General features: G+C 42.1%; 1 protein-coding gene across 2 annotated transcripts in view; it reads right to left on the minus strand.

Moving 5' to 3' along the window:
• Positions 1-12124, minus strand: part of LOC115192804 (protein inscuteable homolog) — an 89232-nt gene extending 77108 nt beyond the window's left edge. Inside the window, exon 1 of one of the 2 annotated variants that reach the window (XM_029751665.1) lies at positions 11926-12124. The gene's annotated coding sequence lies outside the window, so the exon portion shown is untranslated. The remainder of the gene's footprint in view (positions 1-11925) is intronic. The other variant, XM_029751664.1, reaches the window with a different exon arrangement.
• Positions 12125-13160: the final 1036 nt, after the last annotated feature.

The following is a 13160-nucleotide window of genomic DNA, read 5'->3' on the forward strand; positions in this document are numbered from 1 at the left end:
AAAGCTTGGTCGCAAATGGGTCTTCCAAATGGACAATGACCCCAAGCATGCTCACAAAGTTGTGGCAAAATGGCTTAAGGACAACAAAGTCAAGGTATTGGAGTGGCCATCACAAAGCCCTGACCTCAATCCTCTAGAAAATTTGTGGCCAAAACTGAAAAAGTGTGTGCGAGCAAACCTGACTCAGTTACACCAGCTCTGTCAGGAGGAATGGGCCAAAATTCACCCAACTTATTGTGTGAAGCTTGTGGAAGGCTACCTAAAATGTTTGACCCAAGTTAAACAGTTTAAAGGCAATGCTACCAAATAGTCATTTAGTGTATGTAAACTTCTGACCCACAGGGAATGTGATGAAAGAAATAAAAGCTGAAATAAATCATTCTCTCTACTATTATTCTGACATTTCACATTCTTAAAATAAAGTGGTGATCCTAACTGACCTAAGACAACTGAGTTTAAATGTATTTGGTTAAGGTGTATGTAAACTTCAAACTTCAACTGTATCCCAACAATGTTGGGATAATTACCACTTTGTTCTAATATTTAATTAATAATGTTATACATGTTATATTAAAAAATGTAATGTGCAACAATATTGAAAGAAAATTGAAATTTGCAGTGTGCAAATGAATATAAATTATATTTACTCTCACGAGTGGCCAAAAATAAGTATCTGAAAGCCATGCCCCCAATAGGCCACACCTTTGGGTTACCCAATCATGGGTTAATTTAACCATCCGTTGTTTTTATTTCCCTTCATGCTGGGTTAACCCAACTTGTGGGTCTTTTTTAATGTAATCCATAGGTTATTTTCAGGAGACGTGAGCTATTGGGGGTGTCGCTTTCAGATAAGTATTTTTGGCCACCTGTGAGTAAATGTCATTCCGGTTAATCATGCAATGTTTCTACATTAAAAATTACAATTTCCCTGTAATGTTATGCCACATTATGTGCTTTTATATACTATTAATAACATTATTTGTTTAAATATCATAAAGTGGTGACTATCCCAACAATGGGATAAGCATAGGCAGTTGAGAAGCTGAACTTTTCTAAGCCACGTTTCAATACAGAATTACCAGTGCTCAACCTTAGCTGATGTTGACAATACAATAGAACAGATCAACCAGAATGACATTTACTCTAAATGGGTGGCTAAAAATAATCCGCTGAAAGCCACGCCCCTACTAAGCCACGCCTCCAGTCTTCTGATCCTGTGGATAATAGCTCAATAACCCAACTAATTGACCCAAATATCTGGGTAAAAAAATAACCCAACTTGTGTTCTGTCCACTATTTACCCGGCATTTTTTTGTGCGCAACGGGCAGGTCTGTTTCACTGTCTGGAGGTTCTGGCTGCTATATGATTGGATAGAGTACAGATGCTTCTCTCATGTTAGTGGGCAAGTGTGCATGATTGTAATCCATACCCAACCCTCCAGTAAATTGTGACGAACTCACTTACAAAACTCTGTTTTGGACGAGACAGACTTTATGACCAAAAGTGTCCTATTTTGTAGTCACTTTTGAGACTAGAATTAATGTTTCCGACCCACGTAGGCTGTTTAAACCAGAGAAATTGGTTTCTAAGGGGCAGTTGACCTTAAAAACATCTGGCACTAATAATACACCACAGCTTACTATTGCTGGAAAGGTTTTATGAGATTGATGTGTTCCGCTCCTTTGGCAAGAAACAGCTATCAGACCAAAAGGTCCTTTGAAGTAAATTCTCAGCCATTGCCTACAACACCATTTTGGTCAGAGAAGAACAGGCAAAGCGAGAGGGGTAACTGGGCCCAAAATCTGTCTTGTCCAGCAGGTGGCGTTTTTTTCTTATTTTTCACTAACAAAGCGAGTGTTGGTATGGAGATCAATGAGAGTGTCGAATTTAGTTAACAAAACATTGAATGGCTTATTTGCTATGTGGGGCTTATTTGATGGAATGGAAGTTTTGTAATGATTATGTTGTTACGAGTGTACTGATATAATAAGGACACGTGACATCCCGGCGACTTTGAGAAGAAACACTTTATATCTTTATCTTATATTTATATTTTAAAATGTAAAATGTAAAATGTAAAAATCTGAGTTCTTCCAGTTCGTCAGTAGTTACCACAGCCACAAACTCATGAACCCTGCCTATTTCTACAATTTATCTTCTTAAAATGTGATTTTTAACATAACACTAACCTTAACCACACTGCTAACCTTATGCCTAAACCTAACCTTAAATTAAAATCAAAAAGCACATTTTTGTTTTCATGAATTCTTACAAAACAGCTTTGTGGCTGTGGTAACTAGTGGAAACCGTTAATGCCTTTTCAATGGCTAGAATGGTCCCACCTGACCTTGCCTCCTTCTTTCTGCCTTCCATTTTTGAAGACATTTATTTTAATTGTTAGAACGGCCACTTGAGTATCTGATCAAAATAATGGATAATCTGTGTTTTGGTTCAATCTTCTACCGTCAATCTCTTCCCAATGACGTCACTGGAGTTTCCATGACACTGCTCCCCAGTTAGATGGAATGCCTTAGCAATGGCTTTGCCCCTGTTTGCTGCCTCTCTTCTTTGCTTTCATATGAGAATGACAGACCTACAAAACACAGGAGTCAAATGCAAATTCAATTTACAACTTGCTGTCTAGCCTTCTCCCTCCACTGACACCTATCATGACGTAAATAACGGCCTTCATATCCCATTAATATGCCCTGAGCGGATACCGCCACACAGAAAGTGAGGTCCTGAAAGTGAAAGAAGGGGAGGAGGAGAGGGCGGGGGATCCTTTGCGACTGAAATCTACAGCTGGTTGACATTAGAGGAAGGGGTGGGTTGTGTGTGTGTGTGTGTGTGCGTGCGTGCGTGCACGCGCGCGCCTGCGTGCGTGCGCAGGTGGAGAGGGGGGGCCATGCCCAGACCTGGGTCCCTACGCACAGCCCCAAAAAACCAAACATCACTTCAGAGCCCAAGTAGAATTCTGGAAGTGTTTTTGTTAGTGTTGTTCCACCACACAGTCAAAAGTCTACAGTAAAACAGACACATTCTCAGGAGGTTAGGCTACCATCGCTAAAGGATAGACCAGCTTGTTAAGGAAATGTTGAGAGGCCACAAAAACCAGAGAGAGTGAGGAGGGCTGTGCCCTATTCCCTTTATAGTTCACTACTTTTGAATAAAGCCCCATGGGCCCTAGTCTAAAGTAGTACACTATATGCGGGCAGGGCCCTAGTCTAAAGTAGTACACTATATGGGGGCAGGGGCCTGGTCTAAAGTAGTACACTATATGGGAGGGGACATAAGACTGTAAAAACACCAGCATATCAGCTCCAAGTGGTTTTATTTTTGGAAGTCTGTTCCAAAGTATTATCACGCATAATAGAGAGACAGGTAAGTGCCAAAATAAAAGAAACACGAAAATAGGGTCGTAACAGGGCGTCGGGGCACCACGAGCCAGAACAGCTTCAATGCACCTTGGCATAGATTCTACAAGTGTCTAGAACTGTATTGGAGAGATGATTTAACACCATTTTGTGTTTTGTTGATGGTGGAAAACATTGTCTCAGGCGCCATTCCAGAATCTCCCATAAGTGTTCAATTGGGTTGAGAGCTGGTGACTGAGAAGCCATGGTATATGGTTTACATTATTTTCATGCTCATCAAACCATTCAGTGACCACTCATGCCCTGTCATCCTATGGGGGCATAGCCATTGTAGCCAAAATAATGGCCTGCATAGTATTTTTATACATCACCCTAAGCATGATGGGATGTTAATTGCTTAATTAACTCAGGAACCACACCTGTGTGGAAGCACCTGCTTTCGATATACTTTGTATCCCTCATTTACACAAGTGGTTCCATTATTTTGGCAGTTACCTATATATGTGATCAGATACAAATGTATGCTTGAAAGGTTTTATGTTCTGGCCCCCTGACCAACTGCTCATGAAAAAATGGTCCCCGCGGATGAATCTAGTTGATGATCCCTGATATAGGGTGCAATTTGTAATGCAGTTAAGAGTTCCCTCACAAGGTTTCCTGAGGAACCCTCCACTGCATCAACACTGACTGTAAGGAGGAGGAGATAGATATTACCCTCATTTTGTACTGCACACACAATGGATTTCTATGTTCATCCCCTAACACAACTCCCTTACTCCATCTCCCAGTTGTTTAACACATAGACCTTGTCCAGCTTTCCAATTACAATGTATGGAGAGAGAGAAGGGGGTATAGAGAGAGGCAGTGGAGGTAGACCGTGAAAGAGGGATGCAAATGAGGTAGAGACAGAAGGGTAAGGCTATCACATGTCATGCTAACCCACTTGTTTATTATTAGTGACAGAGACAAACATTATTGAGGGCGGTACATTAAACTCCCCAGGTTAAAAGGTCAACAGCTGGAAGTCGGCACAGATTATCCATTATATTGATCAGATACTACTGATTGATCAAGTGACTGCTGTAACAATTCAAAATAAATGTCTTCAAAAATGGAAGAAAGTGGGAGGAGGTAAGATCAGCTGCGACCATTCTAGCCAATGAGAGGGCAGATGAATGTGTGAACAACAGGCACAACTCCCATATAAAGTTTTTTTTTTCAAAGTTGCTGGGATGCCACGTGTCATATTTAAATCAGTTCACTCATAACAGCCTAAGCATTACAAAACTTATATTCCATCAAATAAGCCACACGTAGCAAATAAGCCATTACATTTTTTGTTAACCAAATTCAAAGCCCTCTCGTTGACCTCCATAAAAAAACGTCCTCTCTGGGGGTCGGCCCGGCATCAGCTACTGATGGTGTTTGGTGTCAAGCTAATGTCTGCCTGGAATATTTCTAAAATTGTCATGGAATGGGCCTGGCCATCATCTCTGCTTTCAATTGCCCCACGGAGAAGCTTGATGAAAGTGAACCGAAAACAACGTTTTGTTTTTGTGCCTGGAGTTTCACGTAGGGACGTCCTGCTAACCTGGCAAAGTATTGTCATGACTAAAGTTACTAATGGCAGCATGACTGTGTCTTTAAACATGCCAACCACTTCAGTTTTAGCTGACTTCTGAAACATTTGTAATTCATCAGGGATTGCACGAATTTACTCTTTTGGCAGTGGACATTTCCATAAAAACAACTCGAGAAAATAAAAGAGGACTTGCCTTGAAGTTTCATAGTGTATTCTGCCTTTGGGCTCGGGTTGAGGGAGAAATCTGTGAGACCTCATTTATAGTCTATAAAAGCCATAGGGGTGCTAGCTTCATCAACCAGACAACATATTCACAAAGCATCTCAAAGTAGGAGTGCTGATCTAGGATCAGGTCCCCCCCCTGTCCATGTAATCTTGTTTATTATGATCTAAAAGGCAAAACTGATACTACATCCTGCACTGTTACTCAGACGCTTTGTGAATACAGGCCGTGGATTTCCATTGAGAAAAACACAGTATAACCTTGGGTTGGAAATGTGAGGAGGAGAGCAGGCCGACACCGTGTGAGGAGGAGAGCAGGCCGACACCGTGTGAGGAGGAGAGCAGGCCGACACCGTGTGAGGAGGAGAGCAGGCCGACACCGTGTGAGGAGGAGGAGCAGGCCGACACCGTGTGAGGAGGAGAGCAGGCCGACACCGTGTGAGGAGGAGAGCAGGCCGACACCGTGTGAGGAGGAGAGCAGGCCGACACCGTGTGAGGAGGAGGAGCAGGCCGACACCGTGTGAGGAGGAGAGCAGGCCGACACCGTGTGAGGAGGAGAGCAGGCCGACACCGTGTGAGGAGGAGAGCAGGCCGACACCGTGTGAGGAGGAGGAGCAGGCCGACACCGTGTGAGGAGGAGAGCAGGCCGACACCGTGTGAGGAGGAGAGCAGGCCGACACCGTGTGAGGAGGAGAGCAGGCCGACACCGTGTGAGCGATGGATTAAACCAAGGGATTCCAGAGGGTAGGGAACGAAACACAAACTGACCTCGCCTTGACACACGCTTTGGCCACACAGATGCAGTCAGAAGAGGAGAGACAGACAGTAACAACGGAGTAAGCCACTGGTGGAACAACGCGTGGCAAAATGCTAACTGTAGGCCAATATGTTATCATTCAAATTCATGGTGATGGGTTAAGAAAACAACAGTAGTTAATCATAACAGGTTAACTCTATGGGCCGCTTTCCCAGACACAGATTAAGCCTAGTGTTGGACCAAAAAAACAATTTTAATGGAGAATATGTGTCTTGGGAAATGGTTCAGTATATTTAGTTATATTCTATTTACAAGGATATTTTGATATGTTATGTCTCTGTACAGGTCCATTCTCCATTTATTTCCTGGAGGAACCTCTGCTAGCTTAGCTACATCAAGCACAGTGCTTCCAGCCAAGCTAGACATTACAATCAAACACATATACTGTATGCATCAGCTGAAGCATAGCGGGTTCCAACTACAGGGCATTCAGAGCCCTTGTCAGACCCCTAGACTTTTTACACATTTTGTTAAGTTACGGTTTTATTCTAAAATTGATTAAATAGTTTTTTTATATATATATATAAGATCCCACATTTATACTTATGTAAATGTGATATTTCAGGTTTTTTATTTAATTTGCACACAAAAAACCTAAATCTATTTGCTTCATCATTATGGGGTATTGTGTGTAGATTGATGAGAGGAAAATGTATTTAATACATTTTAGAATAAGGCTGTAACATAACATGGAAAAAGTCAAGGGGACTGAATACTTTTCAAATGCATGGTATAGCAGTGGTCAATGGACTGAGCCACACCCACCATGCTATCTATACCCATGATCAGACAGTGGTCACGACAACACATTACCCCATCATGGCCCGCTTATGATGATGGGTGGTGACTATGGGTGGAGGGTTGTGAAGGAGAGAGGTTTTTAAAGTTGAATCCACCAATTACCACGCTTGTAGAGAGAAGCTAATTAAACAGTATGGGAGTACAGTCAGGGGCCAGAGCACAGGAGTTTGGTGACACCTTAATTGGGGAGGACGTGGTAATGCCTGGAGCGGAATATGTGGAAAGGTATCAACAACATCAGACATGTGGTTTCCATGTGTTTGATGCCATTCCATTCACTCTGTTCCAGCCATTATTATGAGCCGTCCTCCCCTCAGCAGCCGCCACTGGGCCAGAGCTAGAGGCCACACCTACATGTGTGGTTCATGTTAATTAGCCAGGCAGGCCACTCCCCTTCCCAGCTGTTCAACAGGCCAGAGAAGAATGAGAGTGAGGAGCTCTGCTAATGTGGCCTCAGGAAAGCAGCCAGTCATATGCACATAACATACGACCGTTTAACGTGTACGTGCACAAGCGCACGCACGCTCACACACGCACACACAGAGACACACACACAGACACCTTTATTTAACTAGGCAAGTCAGTTAAGAACAAATTCTTATTTACTATGACGGCCTACCCCGGCCAACAATCAACTATAATCATTGTCATCTTACACAGCACCCACCCACACCCAACACACAGATTTACAGACTCCAACCAGCTGTGGCCTCAGTGGTTTGCAGCCCAGGCCTAACTCTGAATAAAACCCCACGCAATGCATATTTTCAGTGGGACACAAAGAGGGAATCGGATCCACTGAGTGGTCTGGCCTGGCACATATTGGTCAATGATCCACTGAGTTGTTTGGCCTGGCACATATTGGTCTATGATCTACTGAGTGGTCTGTTCTGGCACATATTGGTCTATGATCCACTGAGTGGTTTGGCCTGGCACATATTGGTCTATGATCCACTGAGTGGTTTGGTCTGGCACATATCGGTCTATGATCCACTGAGTGGTTTGGCCTGGCATATATTGGTCTATGAGAGACATGGTAGGCCTTGATGAAGCCTTGAGGGCAGCAATTGGCAAGATGGGTGATGTGTTGGGCAATGAGTTCGCCGTTTCTCTGTTAGGGCACATGATTCCCTGTACTGTTATGAGTGGTGTCACTAGGGCTGTGGCAGTCCTGACATTTTGTCAGATGGTTATTGTCATGCAAACGACTACCGGTCTTAGGTCTGTTTCGGTGACTGTTTTACCGCCACACCGGTGGTCACGAGTCATGACCGCAGTCAAATTCCATGTGACCGTTTAGTCACGGTAACTAGGCTTCTCCAAGCTCTGATGCTGCTGATGGTTATTAGTAGCCTACCACACTTGCTGTCTGGTACTCAGCACTCTATTGTCCCTCTAATCACTCTGACAACAATGCAAATGTAATCGAAAATCTAATCAAACACTTATTGAGAGCCGATGAGCTCATGTTGCTCAACATTTCTATAGGCTATGCAATTGTGTGAGAAAACAGAGTTCTTATGGCCTCTATTAAAAAGAGGAGGATCCCATCAGCTTTCAATAGGCTAGGCCTACTATATTTATTTCTTAGCTTTCCTAATATTAAGCACATTGCTTCGCTTTACAACAGGAGTATAGACTACCTGGCTGGCATGAAAATGAACCACTGGAAAAGCGTCCTCCATTCGTTATTTATGTGCCTAGATGACATGTATTTTTCCCCTGCCCCTGTTTCAAGACAGGTGCATGATAATGGTCTATTCTAAATCTAAACAAATTTCACACGATTATTATTTAGTATACTATATGTAAAGACAAGATTAAATCAAGAATAGTCTGATGGGTGACAACATTCGCCTATCACTTGTGAATTATATATTATCACTTGTGAATGATGCCAAGCTTGTGTGCAGTAAGATAAGAAACAGCGCATGCCTTTTTTTTTTTACTTTTTCAAATCATAGTTGCACACCTTATGTTGCCTAGCCCATGTGCCTATATGTTTTGATAAGGTATATTACAACTAAAGTGGCCAAATAACTTCTTAAAATGAAGCACATTAATTAATCCGGCCCGGTCTCACAGTAATTGACCGTTAATTAACATAAACATGTCTAGCATCTCCAGGCCTCCAAGCTTACAAGGTGCCTACAAGCCACTGATACGCGCCTTTGGAACATCTACATTTAAAAAAGTCTAATAAATCCATTTAATATATACCATCACAATACATGCATTATAGGCAGGTCTAAAGAAACAAGATATGAAATAAATGTATTTCAGAAGAACAGAATATGAGGCCTACTGTATGTTATCTGGCTATGTGCCATTCTGTAAGCTGTAGGCTATTTCATTTAGCAGACAAGCTATGCTTATCAGTCCCGTGCCATTATTTTATTCTGAGCCAATATATAAACGCAACATGCAACAATTTCAAGTATTTTACTGAGTTACAGTTCATATAAGGAAATCAGTCAATTTAAATAAATGAATGAGGCCCTGGGCAAGGGCTCAGCCATGGGTGGGCCTGGGAGGGCGTAGGCCCACCCACTGGGGAGCCAGGCCCAACCAATCAGAATGAGTTTTTCCCCACAAAGGTCTTTATTACAGACAGAAATACTCATCAGTTTCATCAGCTGTGTTGTGTGACAAAACTGCACATTTTAGAGTGGCCTTTTATTGTCACCAGAACAAGGTGTGTGATGTGTGATGATCATGCTGTTTAATCAGCTTCATGATATGCCACACCTGTCAGGTGGATGTATTATCTTGGTAAAGGAGAAATGCTCACTTCCTAGGATGCAAACAAATTTCTGCACAACATTTTAGAGGAATAAGCTTTTAGTACGTATGGAACATTTCTGGGAACTTTTATTTCAGCTCATGAAAGATGGGACCAACACTTTATATGTTGTGTTAATATTTTTGCTCAGTACATATCATATGATTTTATAATGAGAAGAATATAATTGAACTAAAATAGAAAGGATATTTTTCCCATTACTGAGTGAGTGTGCATATGAAGTGGCTATGTTAAGCATAAAAGTTATTTGAAACAGGTCCTATATGCTAGATTTAGAGTTATTTGCCAACTTTAGTTGTGGTTGATACAAACCTTAGAATATCTTAGAAATCAAAACTAATATGGGCTGCATGATGGGACTTATGGCTATTGATGATTTGAGAAAGTAAAAAAAAGAAAAGTTCACTCTTTTCCTTGTCTCAAGGCTGCACACGCTATTCTCAAGTGATCATATTTTCACCCATCAGACTATTCTCAATTCTTGTCTTTACTAACATGTAAAATCAGTTTTGATTTAGAATGGCCCATTACAAAATGGGCAGCGTCTGGGGGAAAAAGACCATCTGTATGCACCCGAATATTGAATGGAGGCTGCTTTCCCATGCCTGGGTAGCGGAGCATGTGCTTAATATGAACAGCTGAGAAATGCAGAGTAATTACCATGTAGGTACACTATGTTACAATGTTATCTGTGATACCAGTTGGTGATTTGGTCAATTGAAATGTATAGACTTGGAATTATCAAAAAGTTCACTACTCCATTAAAACATACGCGAAAGAGAACGTTGTGATATCGGTATCAGTGCTTCCACAGTGCCCCAGACAGGCACAAAGTCCTCCAGTTACACACTGTTCAGACGCCGAATTTATGGCGAGTCTAACTGAATAGAAATAAGAACGGACTGGCACGGTTAAGAGCTTTGATTGAGATACTGATTGTTTTCATACAACCGCTCTCAAAACTGCAGCAGACTTCCTCGTTGGTATTTGGTCGAATACAGGCATAACAGCAACCTCTTACAGAATCTGATGCCATGATTCCGTTGTGGTAGAGAAGAATCCTTTATTTGCATGCAATTAACATATATTAACATTCATTACCATTTCTCCCGACAGTGGAAGAACTGCTCTGGCGCACTGTATGAAACAGAGGTGTGCTTCACCCGTACCTTACCGAAAGAGCGGCAGACGCTGCCAAACTTTCATCAAATTCCAAGGCGCACTCTATTGTTTTGGCTGGCACTCTGTCCCTGCTCTTCCAAATAGAAAGTGACATATTTTTTAGTTCAGTGCGGCGATAGAGCGCTGTTTGAACTAGGGCTTAAATATCCGGACCTGCAGATGATGATAGCATTGCCATGGGAGATGCCATTGTAATGTGTCTCACACACAACAACAAAACATGTGGGGTTAAAAACATCCCAATTTGGGTAAATATTGAACATAAGTTGGGCTATTTTGACCAAGCCAGTTGGGTCACTCAGTTGGGTTGTTGGGTTATTGATGCTGGGTTATTGAGTTATGAGCCACTGGATCAGATCAAAAGACTGGAGGCATGGCTTAGTAAGGGAGTGGCTTTAAGATAGCTCTTTTTGGCCACCCGTGAGAGTAAATGTCATTCCGGTTCATATGTTTTGTTGTATTGTTATCTTTAAGTTGAGCACTGAAATGTTTGTGAGGATACCCAGGAGTATGAGTTCATCAAGTACCTATGCATGTCCCAATGTTGGGAAAGTTACTTAATACTTTTATTTAGTACTTAAATAATATTTTATTAATTTTATGTTAGATCATGTATTGTGCAAAAATATTTAAGGAAAGTGAAATATGCAGTGTACGAACTTAACATGATGAGCAGGAATGCAATTTACACGTGGCCAAAAATAACTACCTGAAAGCCACACCACCACTATAAGCCACACCTCCTGTCTTCAAAGAAAACAACCCAACTAAGTGGCCCAACTGGTTGGGTCAAAATAACATGTGTTCTGTCCACTATTTACCCAACGCTGGGTTGTTTTTAATCCACAATTTTTTTAGAGTGCAGAGGCTCTGTATCAACCGACATAGTAACAGCAGTAACAGTGAGAAACAGTCTCAAAGATGCCACTTTCTACTGATGAGCTTAGTGGTGTGTGTATGAGGCGAATGATTCTAAGACTTAGTCAGATACCAGGCAGTAATAGACAACTCTCAAGTTTATCCCATCATGAAGTTATATTGAAGTTAGTCTCTTAAAGAAGTACAGACAACCTCACAAGACCCCCATTCCGTCTTATGTGATCTCCCAGTCAGCAAATAGGAGGGAGTGTTTGCCAGACTTACCCCAGCCTCAGGTCAGCATCTTAAATATTAAGTGTCCCCTGGAGTTTTCATTGTCGAGGCACAAGCCTCTGTCCCTGCCCTGCAACCTCCTCTCTCCTCGCAGCCCAACTGAGGAACTGGGAGCTCAACTGCCTCAGTCTTTGGTCAGGATTCGTGACCCTAAGCTTTTTCTTGGGGAGAAAAAAGCCCACATCCCTCTGTCAGTCAAGCGGCTGAGCATAGTTTTAGCTGGGCGGCCATCCAAACAGACATGAAAACTATTCTATTTCGGTATGCCATATGAGCCGCAACGCTCTATTTTGGAGAGACTCTGTGGTCGAGCATGTAATTGCCGAGTTCACCAGTTATGGCGAAAATCTAATTGTCAAATTGGTGGAGAAACTGCCAAGGGAAAAAGGTAAAGGACTTTTAAAGTCCCATAAAAAAAGGCATACTACATAAATAAATGAGGAACTAGGATCCAGATGTGGGAAAAGAAGGAGGGGGAGAAGAAAAGAGCTAGACTGCAAAACTTGCTATCGCAGCAGAATTAAATCACATTTCTGCCACGGCAAAATGGTGTTTACCTTCCTCTGAGAAGTCACAGGAGAAAAAGGGTTTTTGGGAAGGTAAGAGGAGGTCGGCTGTGAGTGTGTTGTTTCTGGACTTTTACCATGAGCCTTTCAGTGTGTCTGGTTGCATGTCAGCTTGGAAATTACTACCTGCTAGAAAAATTGGGAGCTTTAAAAAAGAAGGGGGGAATCAAAATATAAACGGGAGTTCTGGTGGTTCGTGTTACGAGGGAACAGATGGAGGCTTTGGTCAGTCTGCATAGCCTCTAATGTTATTGCTAGGACCAGAGTTTTTCCCGCTCTGGTCACGAGGTCCAGAAAAAACTTCTAGCCATGGTTATTATATGTTTGAGTGAATGATTGGTCTTTTATATTTGAAAGGTATGCATGAGGGCATGCATACAAACGTACATACAAACACACACACAAACACAGGGTATCTATTTTATAGGCATGCATGAGAGTAGGATTAATAAATATTGCGTTTCAGATAATCTGACGGCAAACATGCTAATTTCCTCTTCAATTTGACCTTATTTCCTGACATAACCAACAGGAAAGTGTTTGTAGTCGCTGTATGTGGCAGAGAGAGTCACATTGCAAGGTGTGAAGATAATCCTCACCTATACTGGCTGTTTAACTGACTGATGTCATCGTTTTGTAAACAAGAGTTGGGTTGTGCTG

Source organism: Salmo trutta, chromosome 4 (assembly GCF_901001165.1).
Source record: "Salmo trutta chromosome 4, fSalTru1.1, whole genome shotgun sequence".
Taxonomy (NCBI): domain Eukaryota; kingdom Metazoa; phylum Chordata; class Actinopteri; order Salmoniformes; family Salmonidae; genus Salmo; species Salmo trutta.